At 49.3% G+C, this 15,856-nt stretch overlaps 1 protein-coding gene across 1 annotated transcript in view; it reads right to left on the reverse strand.

The window, feature by feature from the left end:
- Positions 1 to 15,856, reverse strand: part of LOC137641402 (G patch domain-containing protein 1-like) — a 121,245-nt gene that overhangs the window by 75,034 nt on the left and 30,355 nt on the right. The gene's annotated exons all lie outside the window — the stretch shown is intronic.

Below are 15,856 nucleotides of genomic sequence, written 5' to 3' on the forward strand. Positions count from 1 at the left end.
ACCAGCAATAAATGTTTACATTATTATGAGCTAAGGATTTTTTATTTCATTTTAGCAGTTATTCAAAAATAACAAACATAAAATAAATAAGTACCTGGTAAGGAAGTCGACTTGAACAATTACTCTGCCTTTTTAAGTACGTCTTCCTTACGGAGCCTCGCGATCCTCTTAGGATGCTGAGCGACCCCTAGGAGCTGAAGTATCAAGGGTTGCAACCCATACTACAGGACCTCATCAAAACCTCTAATCTAGGCGCTTCTCAAGAAAAGAATTTGACCACCCGCCAAATCAACCAGGATGCGAAAGGCTTCTTAGCCTTCCGGACAACCCAAAAACAACAATAAAAACATTTCAAGAGAAAGATTAAAAAGGTTATGGAATTAGGGGAATGTAGTGGTTGAGCCCTCACCCACTACTGCACTCGCTGCTACGAATGGTCCCAGGGTGTAGCAGTTCTCGTAAAGAGACTGGACATCTTTAAGATAAAAAGACGCGAACACTGACTTGCTTCTCCAATAGGTTGCGTCCATTATACTTTGCCGAGATCTATTTTGTTTAAAGGCCACTGAAGTTGCGACAGCTCTAACTTCATGTGTCCTTACCTTCAGCAAAGCTTGGTCTTCCTCACTCAGATGGGAATGAGCTTCTCGTATTAACAGTCTGATAAAATAGGATAAGGCATTCTTTGACATAGGCAAAGATGGTTTCTTAACAGAACACCATAAAGCTTCTGACTGTCCTCGTAAAGGTTTAGTTCGTCTTAAATAGAACTTAAGAGCTCTAACAGGGCATAAGACTCTTTCTAGTTCATTTCCAACCATATTTGATAGGCTTGGAATATCGAACGATTTCGGCCAAGGACGAGAAGGTAGCTCGTTTTTGGCTAGAAAACCAAGCTGTAAAGAACATGTAGCCGTTTCAGATGAAAATCCGATGTTCCTGCTGAAGGCGTGAATCTCACTGACTCTTTTAGCTGTGGCTAAGCAAACCAGGAAAAGAGTCTTTAAAGTGAGATCTTTAAAGGAGGCTGATTGTAGTGGCTCGAACCTTTCTGACATAAGGAATCTTAGTACCACGTCTAAATTCCAACCAGGTGTAGCCAAACGACGCTCCTTCGTGGTCTCAAAAGACTTAAGGAGGTCCTGTAGATCTTTGTTGTTGGAAAGATCTAAGCCTCTGTGACGGAAGACTGATGCCAACATGCTTCTGTAACCCTTGATAGTGGGAGCTGAAAGAGATCTTTCTTTCCTCAGGTATAAAAGGAAGTCAGCTATTTGAGTTACAGAGGTACTGGTCGAGGATACTGATACTGACTTGCACCAGTTTCGGAAGACTTCCCACTTCGACTGGTAGACTCTAAGAGTGGATGTCCTCCTTGCTCTAGCAATCGCCCTGGCTGCCTCCTTCGAAAAGCCTCTAGCTCTCGAGAGTCTTTCGATAGTCTGAAGGCAGTCAGACGAAGAGCGTGGAGGCCTTGGTGTACCTTCTTTACGTGTGGCTGACGTAGAAGGTCCACCCTTAGAGGAAGAGTTCTGGGAACGTCCACTAGCCATTGAAGTACCTCAGTGAACCATTCTCTCGCGGGCCAGAGGAGAGCAACTAACGTCAACCTTGTCCCTTCGTGAGAGGCGAACTTCTGCTGTACCTTGTTGACAATCTTGAACGGGGGGAATGCATATAGGTCTAGATGTGACCAATCCAGTAGAAAGGCATCTATATGAACTGCTGCTGGGTCTGGGATCGGTGAGCAATATATTGGGAGCCTCTTGGTCATCGAGGTTGCGAAGAGATCTATGGTAGGCTGGCCCCATGTGGCCCACAGTCTCTTGCACACATCCTTGTGTAGGGTCCATTCTGTTGGAATGATTTGTCCCTTCCGACTGAGGCAATCTGCCATGACATTCAAGTTGCCTTGGATGAACCTCGTTACTAGAGAAAGGTTTAGATCTTTTGACCAGGTGAGGAGGTCCCTTGCGATCTCGTACAACGTCATAGAGTGGGTCCCTCCTTGCTTGGAGATATACGCCAAAGCCGTGGTGTTGTCCGAGTTCACCTCCACCACTTTGCCTTGAAGGAGGGACTTGAAGCTTTTCAAGGCCAGATGAACTGCCAGTAGCTCCTTGCAGTTGATATGCAACGTTCTTTGACTCGAGTTCCAAGTTCCCGAGCATTCCCGACCGTCTAATGTCGCGCCCCAGCCCGTGTCCGATGCGTCCGAGAAGAGAACGTGGTTGGGAGTCTGAACAGCCAGGGGCAGACCCTCTCTGAGGCTGATACTGTCCTTCCACCAAGTCAGGGAAGACTTCATCTTCTCGGAAATTGGGATCGAGACCGCTTCTAGCGTCTTGTCCTTTTTCCAGTAAACAGCTAGGTGATATTGAAGGGGACGGAGGTGTAGTCTTCCTAACGAAACGAACTGTTCCAGGGATGATAGTGTCCCTATCAGACTCATCCACTGCCTGACTGAACATCGTTCCTTCTTCAGCATGTTCTGGATGCATACCTGGGCTTGACTTGTTCTGGGGGCCGACGGAAAAGCCCGAAAAGCTTGACTGTGAATCTCCATCCCTAAATACACAATAGTTTGGGATGGGACCAGTTGAGACTTTTCCATATTGACCAGGAGACCCAATTCCTTGGTCAGATCTAGAGTCCACTTTAGATCCTTCAGACAGCGACGACTGGAAGAAGCTCTTAGAAGCTAGTCGTCCAAATAGAGGGAGGCTCTGATGTCCGCTAAATGAAGGAATTTGGCTATATTCCTCATCAGCCTCGTAAACACAAGAGGAGCTGTGCTTAGGCCAAAGCACAGGGCTTGAAACTGGTAGACAACCTTTTCGTAAACGAATCTCAGAAAAGGTTGGGAGTCTGGGTGGATGGGGACGTGAAAGTATGCGTCCCTTAGGTCTAAAGAGACCATCCAGTCTTCCTTTCTGACCGCTGCTAGAACGGACTTTGTGGTCTCCATGGCGAACGTCTGCTTTGTGACAAAGACATTCAGCGCACTGACGTCTAGCACCGGCCTCCACCCTCCTGTCTTCTTTACCACTATGAAGAGACGGTTGTAGAAGCCCGGGGATTGATGGTCCAGGACTTTGACTACCGCTCCCTTTTCTAGCAAGAGAGACACCTCCTGCTTCAATGCTCGTCTCTTGTCTTCCTCTCTGTACCTGGGAGAGAGATCGATGGGAGACGTTGCTAGAGGGGGTTTTCGTACAAACGGGATCTTGTACCCCTCTCTGAGCAACTTCACAGATTGTGCATCTGCGCCTCTCTTCTCCCAGGTCTGCCAGAAGTTCTTGAGTCTGGCTCCCACTGCTGTCTGAAGAAGGTGGCAGTCAGACTCTGCCTTTAAAGGACTTGGAACCTTTCTTCTTCCCACGTCTCCCTTCGGCACGAGCACCTCCTCTGCTGGAGGCTCTGCCACGAAAGGGCGGAATGAATCTGGACGCTGGAGTGTCCATCCTGGGTCTTGACAAGGTAGGCAAAGGGGTGGCTTTGCGGGCAGAGGACGCAACCAGGTCATGGGTGTCCTTCTGAATCAAAGAAGCAGCAATCTCCTTAATCAAGTCCTCTGGAAAAAGGCACTTTGAGAGAGGAGCAAACAGAAGTTCTGATCTTTGACAAGGTGTCACTCCAGCTGACAGGAAAGAGCAAAGGTTCTCACGTTTCTTGAGGACCCCGGATACGAACGAAGCCGCAAGCTCACTAGATCCGTCACGTATGGCCTTGTCCATGCAGGACATTATGAGCAAGGAAGATTCCTTGTCAGAAGGGGAGATCTTCCTGCTCAAAGCTCCCAGACACCAGTCCAAAAAGTTAAAGACCTCGAAGGCTCTAAACACTCCTTTCAACAGATGGTCTAGGTCCGAAGGAGACCAGCATATCTTAGAGCGTCTCATGGCTAGCCTGCGGGGAGAGTCTACCAGACTTGAGAAGTCGCCCTGGGCAGAGGCAGGAACTCCCAAGCCGAGAACTTCTCCCGTGGCATACCAGACGCTCGATCTGGAAGAGAGTTTCGCAGGGGGAAACGTAAAGGCTGTCTTCCCTATGCTCTTTTTGGACTGCATCCAATCTCCTAAAACTCGTAAAGCTCTCTTGGACGAGCGGGCGAGGACGAGTTTCGTAAAGGCAGGCGAGGATGACTGCGTACCTAAAGCAAACTCTGACGGAGGAGAGCGTGGAGCCACAGACACAAACTGGTCCGGATACATCTCTTTGAACAGAGCAAGAACTTTTCTAAAGTCCAAAGAGGGTTGCGTGGTCTTGGGTTCGTCAAGGTCCGAATGTGGTTCATCAACGTGTGCCGCATCGTCATCATCAGAGAGTCCATCATCCGAGAATTGAGGAGGAAGCGGCAAAGGAGTAGGAATCGGCTGGTCAGCTGAGTCCGGTAGCACGGGTGCACGCGTGACTGAACCGGACGCAACGTCATGGAACTGTTGCCCAGTCTGTGAACTGGCAACAACCATAGCAGCGCGGGGACGCATAACGTCTACTCCAGACTGTCTAGTCTGATGTGGGCGAGCAGAGGCAACCACACTGGGTTGCGGAGGCTGACGCACCGCGTCAAAACAAAACAACTTAGACTGTTGTTGTACCTCGCGAACGTCAACGGAAGGTTCCGTGCGTCGCTGAACGTCAACATGCGGCTGGCAGGGTACACTGGAACGCATGGGTGGCGGGACTCTCTCAGCTGGAGTGCGGAAGAAGGTCGCCTCAGCGTCCACAGGACGCACAACCGTGGTTGGTTGTAGGCAAGAGGTTGGTTCAGCATCAACCTTCTCCGCACGAAAGTCCTGCATTAGTGACGTTAACTGATACTGCATGGTCTGCAGCAAAGACCACTTAGGGTCTACAGGAGCAGGTGCGGCGACAGACGGTGTGACTGCCTGAGGCGGTACCGCTTTGCCTCTCTTAGGAGGTGAGCAGTCGTCGGAAGACTGCAGCGAGTCCGAACTGACCCAGTGGCTACAACTGGGCCGTTGGACTTGCGCGGAAGGGACCGACTTGCGCTTAAGAGGCCGCGAGACCTTGGTCCATGGTTTCTTACGAGAAACCTCTTCCGCAGACGAGGAATAAATGGGCTCTCTCGTCTCTGTGTGGGTGGGGCGATCTTGGGTAGATACGCCCGAAACCACGGAGGGAACGTCTGTTCGCTGATTAAAGCCTCTCGAACCCTTTGGTCGTACGACATTGCTTCTCCCCTGGACTTGGGAGCTTGCAAGAGGTCCCGGACTAGGAGGACGACAGGCACGAACAGACGAACCCTCAAGCGCAACACTATCCACAACACTATCACTCACTTTATCACCACCCACTGCACTCTTACACTTCAGCTCCTTGACGTCCGCCATGAGCTGGTTACGGTCACTAGCCAAGGACTCGACTCTCTCACCTAGAGCTTGGATGGCACGCATCATATCTGCCATCGAAGGTTCTTGAGTGCCAGAAGGGGGATTAGGAGCAACCACTACAGGGGAAGGAATAGGTTGTGGGGCATGAGGAGAGGAAAATTCAACGGAGCGAGATGAACTTCTCCTGACTCTATCTCTCTCTAGCCTACGTGTATATTTCTGGAATTCGATAAAATCGAATTCCGAAAGTCCAACGCATTCCTCACATCGATCTTCCAATTGACAGGTTTTATCCCGACAATTGGAACAAACGGTGTGAGGATCGATAGAGGCCTTCGGAAGACGCCTTGAACAGTCCCTAGCATTACACTTCCTGAATTTAGGGACTTGAGAAAGGTCAGCCATTTTGAATTGGTCAAAGGGGAATTCAAAAACTATCCAAAGTCATCAACAAATAATCCGATATCAACAAAAGAATGCAAGGATTTATTGAAGATAAAGCCTGCAAAGCGAAAGCTCAAAACTAGAAACGTGTACTTCACCAAAAAGTTGTGAAAACCAATCCAGTTAGCAACAGCGAATTAGTAGGTCTTGCCGGTGGCACGACAGAGAGAAAATTGAGTTCTTTGTTTACATTGAGTACTGAGTACCTGCACGACAGATGGCGCTGTTGAAGTACACCCCCTACCTGCATAGCGATCGCTGGCGGATTTTTAACGTAGAGTTTTCTGTCGAGCAGCAGAGCTGCAGCTTATATAATCACCGGCTAAGTTAAATATTGAAAAATATCATTGTTTGTACATATGAAGCTTTGAAAGATCTATTAATATCAATATTCTCTAACATGTACTTCATCAAAATGACACACTTATAACATTTTTAAATTAATTTGTTGTCTAAACCCAATAATCAAGTTCTAATGCTTTACAGTTTGATGCCATTTCCAAAGCGGCAGACAAAATCTATCATTCATCAGATGCCTTCCACCTTCTATCTTAAGTCACAATCTTAAAAAATCTTTCAGCATGTCATTAGTAGAGTAATTGCATTATCATCAGTCTAAAATGAAAGTAGATAATATGTGCAATGATAATCTTGAGAGGTTAAACATCATCCTTAGATTAATAACCCCCTGTGAGTGGAAAACTGTCATTAGCTATGACCTTCCACTAATATATACATCTTTATAAAACCTATTTGCATAATATGAAAGCACCTGAGGTCACTGCATGTGTTCCATGACTTTCTGGTTGGTAATAAATGAGTAGTTTTACCAATAAACCATGTCCTAACCTCACTTCCCAGCATCAAATATGGGACTATTATCAACGATAACCTTCGAAACTTGGGGCAATTGACATCTGGATTTTAGGGTGCAATTTGGTTCGCTTAAAGAATGCTCGAAGGAGCCGAAGCTCTACTGAAACAAAACCATGCTATTGACGATCTACAAGATGTTACCACTGATGTGATCCAAGGGACCCCTAGCGTCAGCTAAAAAGGCGAGGATATTTGACCAAAGATCAACCGTGGTCTGTCTAAAAGAATCGATCGTCATGATCCCACGTTCAAGTCATCTTCAGAAAGTAATGGATTGAGAACACGATCCTAGTTGATGCCTGAGTATTCATCATGCCTGAAGCCTCCTCTGGTTGACTGACCAGGGAATACACAACGAGGCTTTGTGGCAAGGAGTGTAAGAATAATATTCTCTAAGGTTGATTTCCTCTCCCTCCAAGGGTCAGTCCTTCTGGGGCCTCATGAAAGGTGACTGAGTTGAGGCACAACTTAAGAGGAGTCTGAATCATCATTCGTGTTGCCAGCACAATTCCTCTTGAAACCCGTTCCTTGTTAGTGCCGAGAGGGGGGGAAGAAGTTGAAATGCCTTTCACACTATTCCCTAAAAAGGAAAGAGATATCTAGGTGAAAACTACATCGAATACTCTGAAGGGCCACCGCAAATCCCATGGACGTCAAGGTCTCAAGAAGGACACCTAGGAGAAGACTCTCCCTTCAAACCCTCCAAAGTAGACTGGTAACAACACAGCTTCTCCAAGGACACCAGAGGCATCTGTTGAAAGGACTTGAAGTTTCACCACAATCTGGATGTGACACACATATCCCCCTCTGAAGAGAAAGGATCTGGTAAGGTTGCAATAACTTGATAGGGCAATGTCACTGTCCCTTGCCTCTACTATTCATGAGCAGTCTTTAAACCTTTAAACCAGCAGATTCTTGCAAGGGAGAGATCCTCTAATGCTGAAGGTCCCTAGATAAGTTAAGGGATGAAAAGGATAGCCTCGAAGAGTAAATGATTTATCTAAAAAGGACTGCTCGTGCGAAGGGGGGCTCCATGCGAATGTGTGCTTTGAAGTCCTCGGGGCTCCACAATCAATCTGAAATAAAGAACCCCCTTAGGAGAACGATTCTCCCATTTTCTAAGGAAAAGTGGAAGATCCCCTACCTCGGGAATTGTCAAGGTAAAGGTATCTATCCCTCTTGACTGAACAGCCTCCTGTGGAAGTCAATGAGAGAGGAAAGAAGGGAAGTATTGGTGTTGAAGTGAGAGGTCAAAGCTTAAGCGGCCTCAAGAATGACCCCAAAGAGCAAAGCAAATTTGCCTGTCACTGAAGGCTACTTCCCCAAGGATGACCAACCAAAGTTGAGAAGGGTCTTGAAGTCCAGTCCCACCAATCACCAGGAAGGGATGTAACCAAAAGGCTAAGAACACACACACTTATCACAAGAAACCATTGGTTGCAGCTGCATCCTTTGCAAGAGAGACAAAGGGGAAGAAACACATCTTACATTTGAAAAGACACTGAACATTCATCAAAAAATCCCTTCAAAATACAGTCGGCAGATATGACAAATTCGGAGATAATTTGTATTTTTCCTAACCATACAAACCTTAGCTATTTACATTGGGTATTACTTTCGGCGTAGCTGAAATGGCGAGCCATTAGATTTTAACGAGGGTTAACTATCCCCTCGCTAGTTAGTGAGGGGGTAGGGGAGGGGTAGCTAGCTACCCCTCCCCCCTCACACACCGGTGAACTGGTTCACTTCGCTTAGAGGTAGGACTTCACGGGGGACAGGGCTGGCGGGCAAATATGTGTAAATAGCTAAGGTTTGTACGGTTAGGAAAAATACAAATTACCTCCGAATTTGTCAATTGTTCCGTAACCGAAATACAAACCACGCTATTAACATGGGGTGACTTAACCCTTAGGTAGGGTGGCAAGTCCCAGCCTTACTGGCTTTGGCTTTGCCCGGGGACTCAGAATCCGAGTGTGTAGCACTCGAGATAAGGAGTCCCTGCACCTCGCAAGTTCCTTGCTCCGCAAGGAACGTGCGGCCTATATAAGCTTGTGTGTGAAGGAATGAAGTGTGAAATGAAGTGTGACCCGTCCTAGGAAGTCGACCTGAAGTCCTTAGATGGAGCTCTAGGCTAGGACGTTCCCAATACCACCTCGTCATGGTATGGGGGACGCGACAGTATTATCTAATACAGTGGAACCTCTACACACGAACGTATCTACATCCGAATTTTCCAACATCCGAAGTAAAATTCGAGCAAATTTTTGACTCTACACCCGAATTTTATTTCGACACACGAAGTAGCAATTTTCGTCGTACCGGTTATATCCGAATTTTTCGACACGCGAAGTACAATTCGAACACGTTCCTACTCTACACCCGAATTTTTTTTTCGACACCCGAAGTAAACAATACTCGTATGCGTAGTCGGTGCTCATAGCGCCTGATGTGTTTTTTATTTCCGCCAATAGAAGGCAGCACTTCAACCTCGGAGGGACCCTCAATTAGCGTGGCTTGGGTCAGTCCTCTGTTCTCGTTGGCTTTATGTGGTTGTGCCCTGTGCGTTCTGCTATTAATTGTGTTTTAATCGTGATTTTTTACATTCATCCTTTTACGGTATTTTACGAAAATCATGGGTCCTAAAAGGCTTAGTTTCGCAAGTGGTAGTGGTAGTGGTGAGAAAAGGAATAAGGGAATGCTTTCTTTAGAAGTAAAGCAAGGAATTATTGAAAAGCATGAGCGTGGCGTCCGTATGAGTGAACTTGCAATAAGTTCCGCGCAAATAAAAGAGGTGTTAGGAAAATATCAAGACGTGGTCGACTTCATCGACAAATACCATCCAAAGAAATTGCAGGTTTGTCGTGTAGCTGCGCAGTTTGATGATGTTTCCCTAACTTATTTTCGAAACATTCTGAAAAGCTGTACCAAGCAACTTTCTATCGATAGCTTCTTTAAAAAAACTACGAAGCAAACTCGTGATGAAGAGGAAGGAAGTGGTTCAAAGAAAACAGCAAAGAGTGAAGAGAAAAAAATTCAATCAATTTTAAGTGTAGAGAGTGAAAGTGATTAAAATTAATCATCAAAAAGAAAAAAAAGAAAATGTAAAAAAAAAAAATATAAATTATAAAAAAAAAAAAAAAGCTAAGTTATGTTAAAGTTCACTTAGTGTAAGTTAGAATAAGTTACGGTAGTGTACGTTTATCGTAGTTAACCTCTCTACCTCCTCGCCGCCCATCCGTCTCCTCTCTGCGTAGCAAGACTAACAACACCTGCGCTGGAGTTTCTAAGGTAAAGTGACGCTAAAAACCCGTTTCTTATTTATCATTTTTTGCTAATTCTTCTTATTTACATGTCTATTCTTCTTATTTACATGTCTATTATCTAATTTAGTGTTCATTATTCTCATGGGAAAATTATGTGTAGTAGTTTATTAAGAAGTTATCATAGGTTTTTGGGCTCAACCACGGATTAATCCTATTTCAATGTATTCTTATGGGAAAATTCGTTTCGACAACCGAACATTTTCTACATCCGAAGTTGGTTCTGGAACGGATTAAATTCGTATGTAGAGGTTCCACTGTACTAGGAACACAAGGAAGCATGGTTTACCTGCAGTGGTTTGAGGTCAGCTATGCAGAGAACCCAGGATGCTGCTTTCCCCAAGAGAGGGGAGGATGAAGAAAAGAGTAAGGGCCAGACATACTTTTTCATTCATGCAGACTAAAACCGGGTAACAATGCCCTCAACCTTCTGCTACTTGTCCATTAAGGAGCCTGAGGTTAAACCAGCTGTTGTGTAGCCACCATAGGCCCGATAGAGAACGAGCCTCCTGTGGGTCACGTCCTGCAGGTAGCGGGCTGTGAAGGTCGTTTGACGCTTCCACACCCCAACCTGCGTCACTGAGTAGTTTCTCTTGAATGTCAGGGACGTAGCGATGCCTCTGACATCGTGTGCTCTAGGGCAACGTGGCGGAGGAGGGTCTGAATTCAGGGAGAGGTGGATGACCCTGCGAATCCAAGCTGAGATGGTGTACTTCGTGACCCTCCTCTTCGTCCTTCGTGTGCTCACAAACAGGGCTTCCACTCGAGGACGAACTACAGCTGTTCTGTTAAGATAGAGCCTCAGACTCCGTACTGGGCACAGTAGGGGATGGTTTGGGTCATCTTACAGAACGGAGACTCGAAATCCTGAAGGAGTCGAACCGTTGGCCCGGAACTCCAGGATTTTGAGTCTTAGTAACAAACTCAGGGACGAACCCGGATGTTACCTCCCCCCATTCTAGGCGACGTCATGCGAGACACCATGAAGTTCACTGATTCGCTTGGCTGAGGCCAGAGCAAGCAGGAACATCGTCTTCCAAGTCAGGTGACGATCAGAAGACCTGGCGTAATGGTTCAAACGGAGGTCTCTTAAGAGACCTGAGGACACGAACCACGTTCCATGGAGGAGGTCTCACTTCCGACTAAGGGCAGGTGAGCTCGTAGCTTCGTATGAGTAGTGAAAGTTCCAGCGAGGAAGAAATGTCCATTCTCTTCAGCCTGAAGGCCAGGCTTAAGGCTGAGCGTTAGCCTTTCACCGCCGAGACTGAAAGGCGCATTTCTTCCCGCAAATACACAAGAAACTCCGCTATTGCTGGAATAGTGGCATCGAGAGGAGAGACGCCCCTTCCACGACACCAACCACAGAAGACTCTCCACTTCGCCAGGTAGACCCCTGCAGATGACTTTCGCAGGTGTCGAGACATCCTTTCCGCAACTTGTTGTGAAAAGCCTCTCTCTGTGAGGAGATGCTGGATAGTCTCCAGGCATGAAGCTGATGCGATGCTACGGCTTTGTGGAAGATGTTGCAGTGTGGTTGTTTGAGTAGCTCGTGTCGTGGAGGAAGTTCTCTCGGGAATTCCATCAGGAGCTGCAGAAGGCCCGGGAACCACTGTGCATGATGCCATAGCGGAGCTATTAAGGTCATTGCCAGGTTGACCGATAGTCTGGTCTTGTTGAGCACCCTTCTCATCAGACCGAACAGTGGGAAGACGTAAACGTCGATGTTGACCCACCGTTGTTGGAAGGCATCTTACCAGAGTGCCTTGGGGACCGGGACTGGGGAACAGTACAGCGGGAGCTTGAAGTTAAAGTCTGTCGCGAACAGGTCCACCGTCGGGGAACCCCACAAAGTCAGGACTTTGTTGGCTACTAGCGGATCCAAAGACCACTCGGTACTCACTATCTGCAAAGCTCTGCTCAGACTGTCGGCGAGCACATTCCTCTTGCCCGGAATGAAGCGAGCCGATAGTGGAATCGAGTGGGCTTCGGTCCATCTCAGTATCTCTACTGCAAGATGGGATAGCTGTTGCGAAAAGGTACCTCCCTGCTTGTTGATGTAAGCCACTACCGTGGAGTTGTCGCTCACGACCACCACAGAGTGGGCCGCCAGGATCTGTTGGAATTGTTGAAGTGCCAGATATACGGCCTTCATTCTAGCAGATTATGTGGGGTCACTTTTCTGATTCTGACCAGAGGCCTGAGGTCCTGTGGTTCAGAACGTGGCCCCCCCCACCCCCCTTCTTTTTGAAGCGTCCGAAAACAGCATCAAATCCGGGAGGAGGACGAGAAGATCCACTCCCTTTCATAGGTTCCCTCCGTCCCCCACCACTGAAGGCCCGTCCGTTCCGCAGGACCCATAGGAACCAGAATGTCCGGGGAATCGAGGCCTTGATTCCACCGGGACTTGAGCCGCCATTGCAGGGATCTCATCCTGAGGCGGCCGTTTTGGAACCAGACGGGCCAAGGAGGAAAGGTGTCCTAGGAGACGTAACCACGATTGGGCTGGAAGCTCTTCTCGTCTGAGGAACGGATCTGTGACCCTCCTCAGCCTTGCTACCCTGTCGTCTGACAGAAAGGCTTTGTGGAGATTGGTGTCCAATATCATGCGTAGATATACCAGTCGTTGAGATGGAGGCAGAGAAGACTTCTCGGGATTTACCATGATCCCTAGATCTTGGCAAAGTCCCAGAAGCTTGTCTCGGTGTCGAAGAAAGGTCGACTCCGAGTCTGCCAGGATCAGCCAGTCGTCCAGATAGCAGAGGAGATGGACGCCGATCCTGTGTGCCCACGAAGATATCAGGGTGAACACTCTGGTGAATACCTGGGGTGCTGTGGAGAGACCGAAACACAGCACCTTGAACTGATAGATCTTGTTGTCTAGGCTGAACCTTAAGTACTTCCTGGAAAACGGATGGATTGGGATCTGGAAGTACGCGTCCTTCAGATCCAGTGTACACATGAAGTCTTGCGGTCTCACTGCAAGTCTGACCGTGTCTGCTGTCTCCATGCTGAACGGAGTTTGTTTGACAAACTTGTTCAGAGATGAGAGGTCGATGACGGGTTTCCAGCCTCCAGACGCCTTCTTTACGAGAAAGAGTCGATTGAAGGAGCCTGGGGAGCCGTCAACGACCTCCTGGAGAGCCTCCTTCTTGAGCATGGTCTCGAATTCTGCCCGAAGGGCTAGCCCCTTTAACGATCCATGGCAAAGGCGCTCAACCCACTGGATTCGCTGTCAGGGGAGGAAGAGACGTAAGAACGGGACGCGATATTCCTGACTGATCACAGAGATCGTCCAGGAATCGGACTCGAGTTGCTTCCACCTGAATGCGCAACTTGCCGGCATCCCCCCACTGATGGACATGCAGGGGCATTGCCAATCCTAGTGCTTGCGGCCTTGGCCGCTCCTTCTGGGATTCTTGCTTCCCCTGGAGGACTTTCCGCCCTTCTTGTCTTTGACAGGAAAGGGCTACTGCTTGGACACGTTCGTCTTTGCTGCTGCTGCCGGTTTCGTCGTCTTGGATTGGCGAGGTTGTTGAGGTGCTGGAGGTTTGTAGGGCTTATATGTAAGAGCCCTTTGGAGAAGAGAATCGTGGTTCAATTTCCTCCACCTCTCAGCTGCCTGTTCCGCATCCTTGGGCTCAAACAGACTCTTTCCCAAGATGGAAGAGTGTCTGAGCTTGCAGGTATCCACGGCTGGGACCCTCGAGTGTAACCTCTCGGCCACCGCATCACGTCGTTTCAAGATCGAGTTTGCCCACAAGTTCGAAACTATGTGGGCCAGAAACTCGATGGAACGTGTGCCCGAGAGAAGGAAGGTCTCCAGGACTTTCCTGATGCTCTCCTTGGACAGATCCTCGGGTCGCAGCAGGATGCCCAGAGACCCTAGCCAGACATCCAGCCACGAAGTGGCCTGTATGGCCACTTTGCGACCTTCTCCTGACTCAGGATCTCTGTAGCCGAGAATGTCACCTGCCGGCTAGAGAGTCTCTCAAGAGAGACTCCCCTGGTAAGCTCTTCCACGGAGTGGTGCTCAGAATCATGCAGCTCTCCTCCTGGTGAACTGGCAGCAAAGTCTCCTGTCCCCAAAAGCTCTGCTTGGGGGAACTCTTAGAGTCCTTCGATTCCCTCCTAGGAGGGAAACGTAACTCCAACAAAGAAGTCTGAGAGCTCTTCTCTCCCTAACACAGGACGAATCTCCTGCTCGAGGTGGGGTTTCTCCCATTGGTGCGGTAGGAGAAGGTCCCACCTTGGTAGAGGGAGCGCGCTGGCGCTCGCGCGATGGGAAAACCCCAGGGGTCGCACGCGAGAGACACTGGCGGTCACGCAATGGGAAAAAACCCAGGGGTCGCGCGCGAGAGACCGTTGATAACACTCTCGCGCGGGCGCGCAAGAGAGAGATCATAGGGTGAGCAGGAATCAGATTGAAGAGCCCGTGAAAAATGTCGGCGCATGCGTGCGGCTGTCAGCGTGCACGCGTACGATGTTGTTGGAGCTTGAAGATCGTCGGCGCTTGTGCGCGAAAGAAGATCGACAGTGCTAAAGATCGACGGCGCTGAAAGATCGTCGGCGCTTGTGCGCAAAAAGATCGTCGGCGCTTGTGCGCGCGCAAAAAGATCGTCGGCGCTTGTGCGCGCAAAAAGATCGTCGGCGTTTGCACGCGCAAGAAGATCGTCGGCGCGGGGAACCATCGGAGCCTGTGCGCGGACAATCGTCGGAGCTTACGTGCGTAGGGAGATCATCAGCGCTAGCGCGCCGAAGAAGATCGTCGGCGCCTGGAGATCGTCAGCGCTTGCGCGCGTAGGAAGATCGACGGCGCTCGAAGATCGTTGGCGCTTGCGCGCGTAAGAAGATCGTCAGCGCTCGCTTGTGAAGGAAGATCGTTGGCCAAGATGATCGTCAGCGCTTGTGCGCGCAAAAAGATCGTCGGCGCTTGTGCGCGCAAAAAGATCGTCGGCGCTTGTGCGCGCAAAAAGATCGTCGGCGCTTGTGCGCGCAAAAAAGATCGTCGGCGCTTGTGCGCGCAAAAAGATCGTCGGCGTTTGCACGCGCAAGAAGATCGTCGGCGCGGGGAACCATCGGAGCCTGTGCGCGGACAATCGTCGGAGCTTACGTGCGTAGGGAGATCATCAGCGCTAGCGCGCCGAAGAAGATCGTCGGCGCCTGGAGATCGTCAGCGCTTGCGCGCGTAGGAAGATCGACGGCGCTCGAAGATCGTTGGCGCTTGCGCGCGTAAGAAGATCGTCAGCGCTCGCTTGTGAAGGAAGATCGTTGGCCAAGATGATCGTCAGCGCTTGCGCGCGAGAAGATCGTAGGCGCTTGCCCACGTAAGAAGATTGTCAGCACTAGCGCGCAAAAGAAGATCATCGGCGCTAGCGTGTGTACGAAGATTGTCGGCGCTTGCGCGTAGGAAGATCGTCAGCGCTCGCTCGCGAAAGAAGATCGTCAGCCAAGATGATCGTCGGCGCTTACGCGCGTAAGAAGATCGTCGGCGCTTGCGTGCGAAGAAGATCGTCAGCGCTAGCGCGCAAAAGAAGATCGTCGGCGCTAGCGCGCAAAAGAAGATCGTTGGCGTAGGAAGATCATCAGCGAGCACGAGCGCGCGCGCTAAGATGAAGGGACAGCTGACAGGACGATCCGGAACTGGGACGATCAGGACTGGAACAGGATTCCTCTGGATGGAATTCTCAGGAACAGTAGGCGAGCGCAAGCGCGCAGGAAAATGTTAGCACACAGGGGATACCTGGCGATTAAGGGACTTACTCACAGTGTGAGAAAGCCCCTTTTGCCCCGAAGGGTCCGGAGCCCGTTGGAACGGGGTGCGTAGGCGCCCACAGCATCAGCAGCCAGGAGTGGAGACGG

Source organism: Palaemon carinicauda, chromosome 5 (assembly GCF_036898095.1).
Source record: "Palaemon carinicauda isolate YSFRI2023 chromosome 5, ASM3689809v2, whole genome shotgun sequence".
Lineage (NCBI taxonomy): Eukaryota > Metazoa > Arthropoda > Malacostraca > Decapoda > Palaemonidae > Palaemon > Palaemon carinicauda.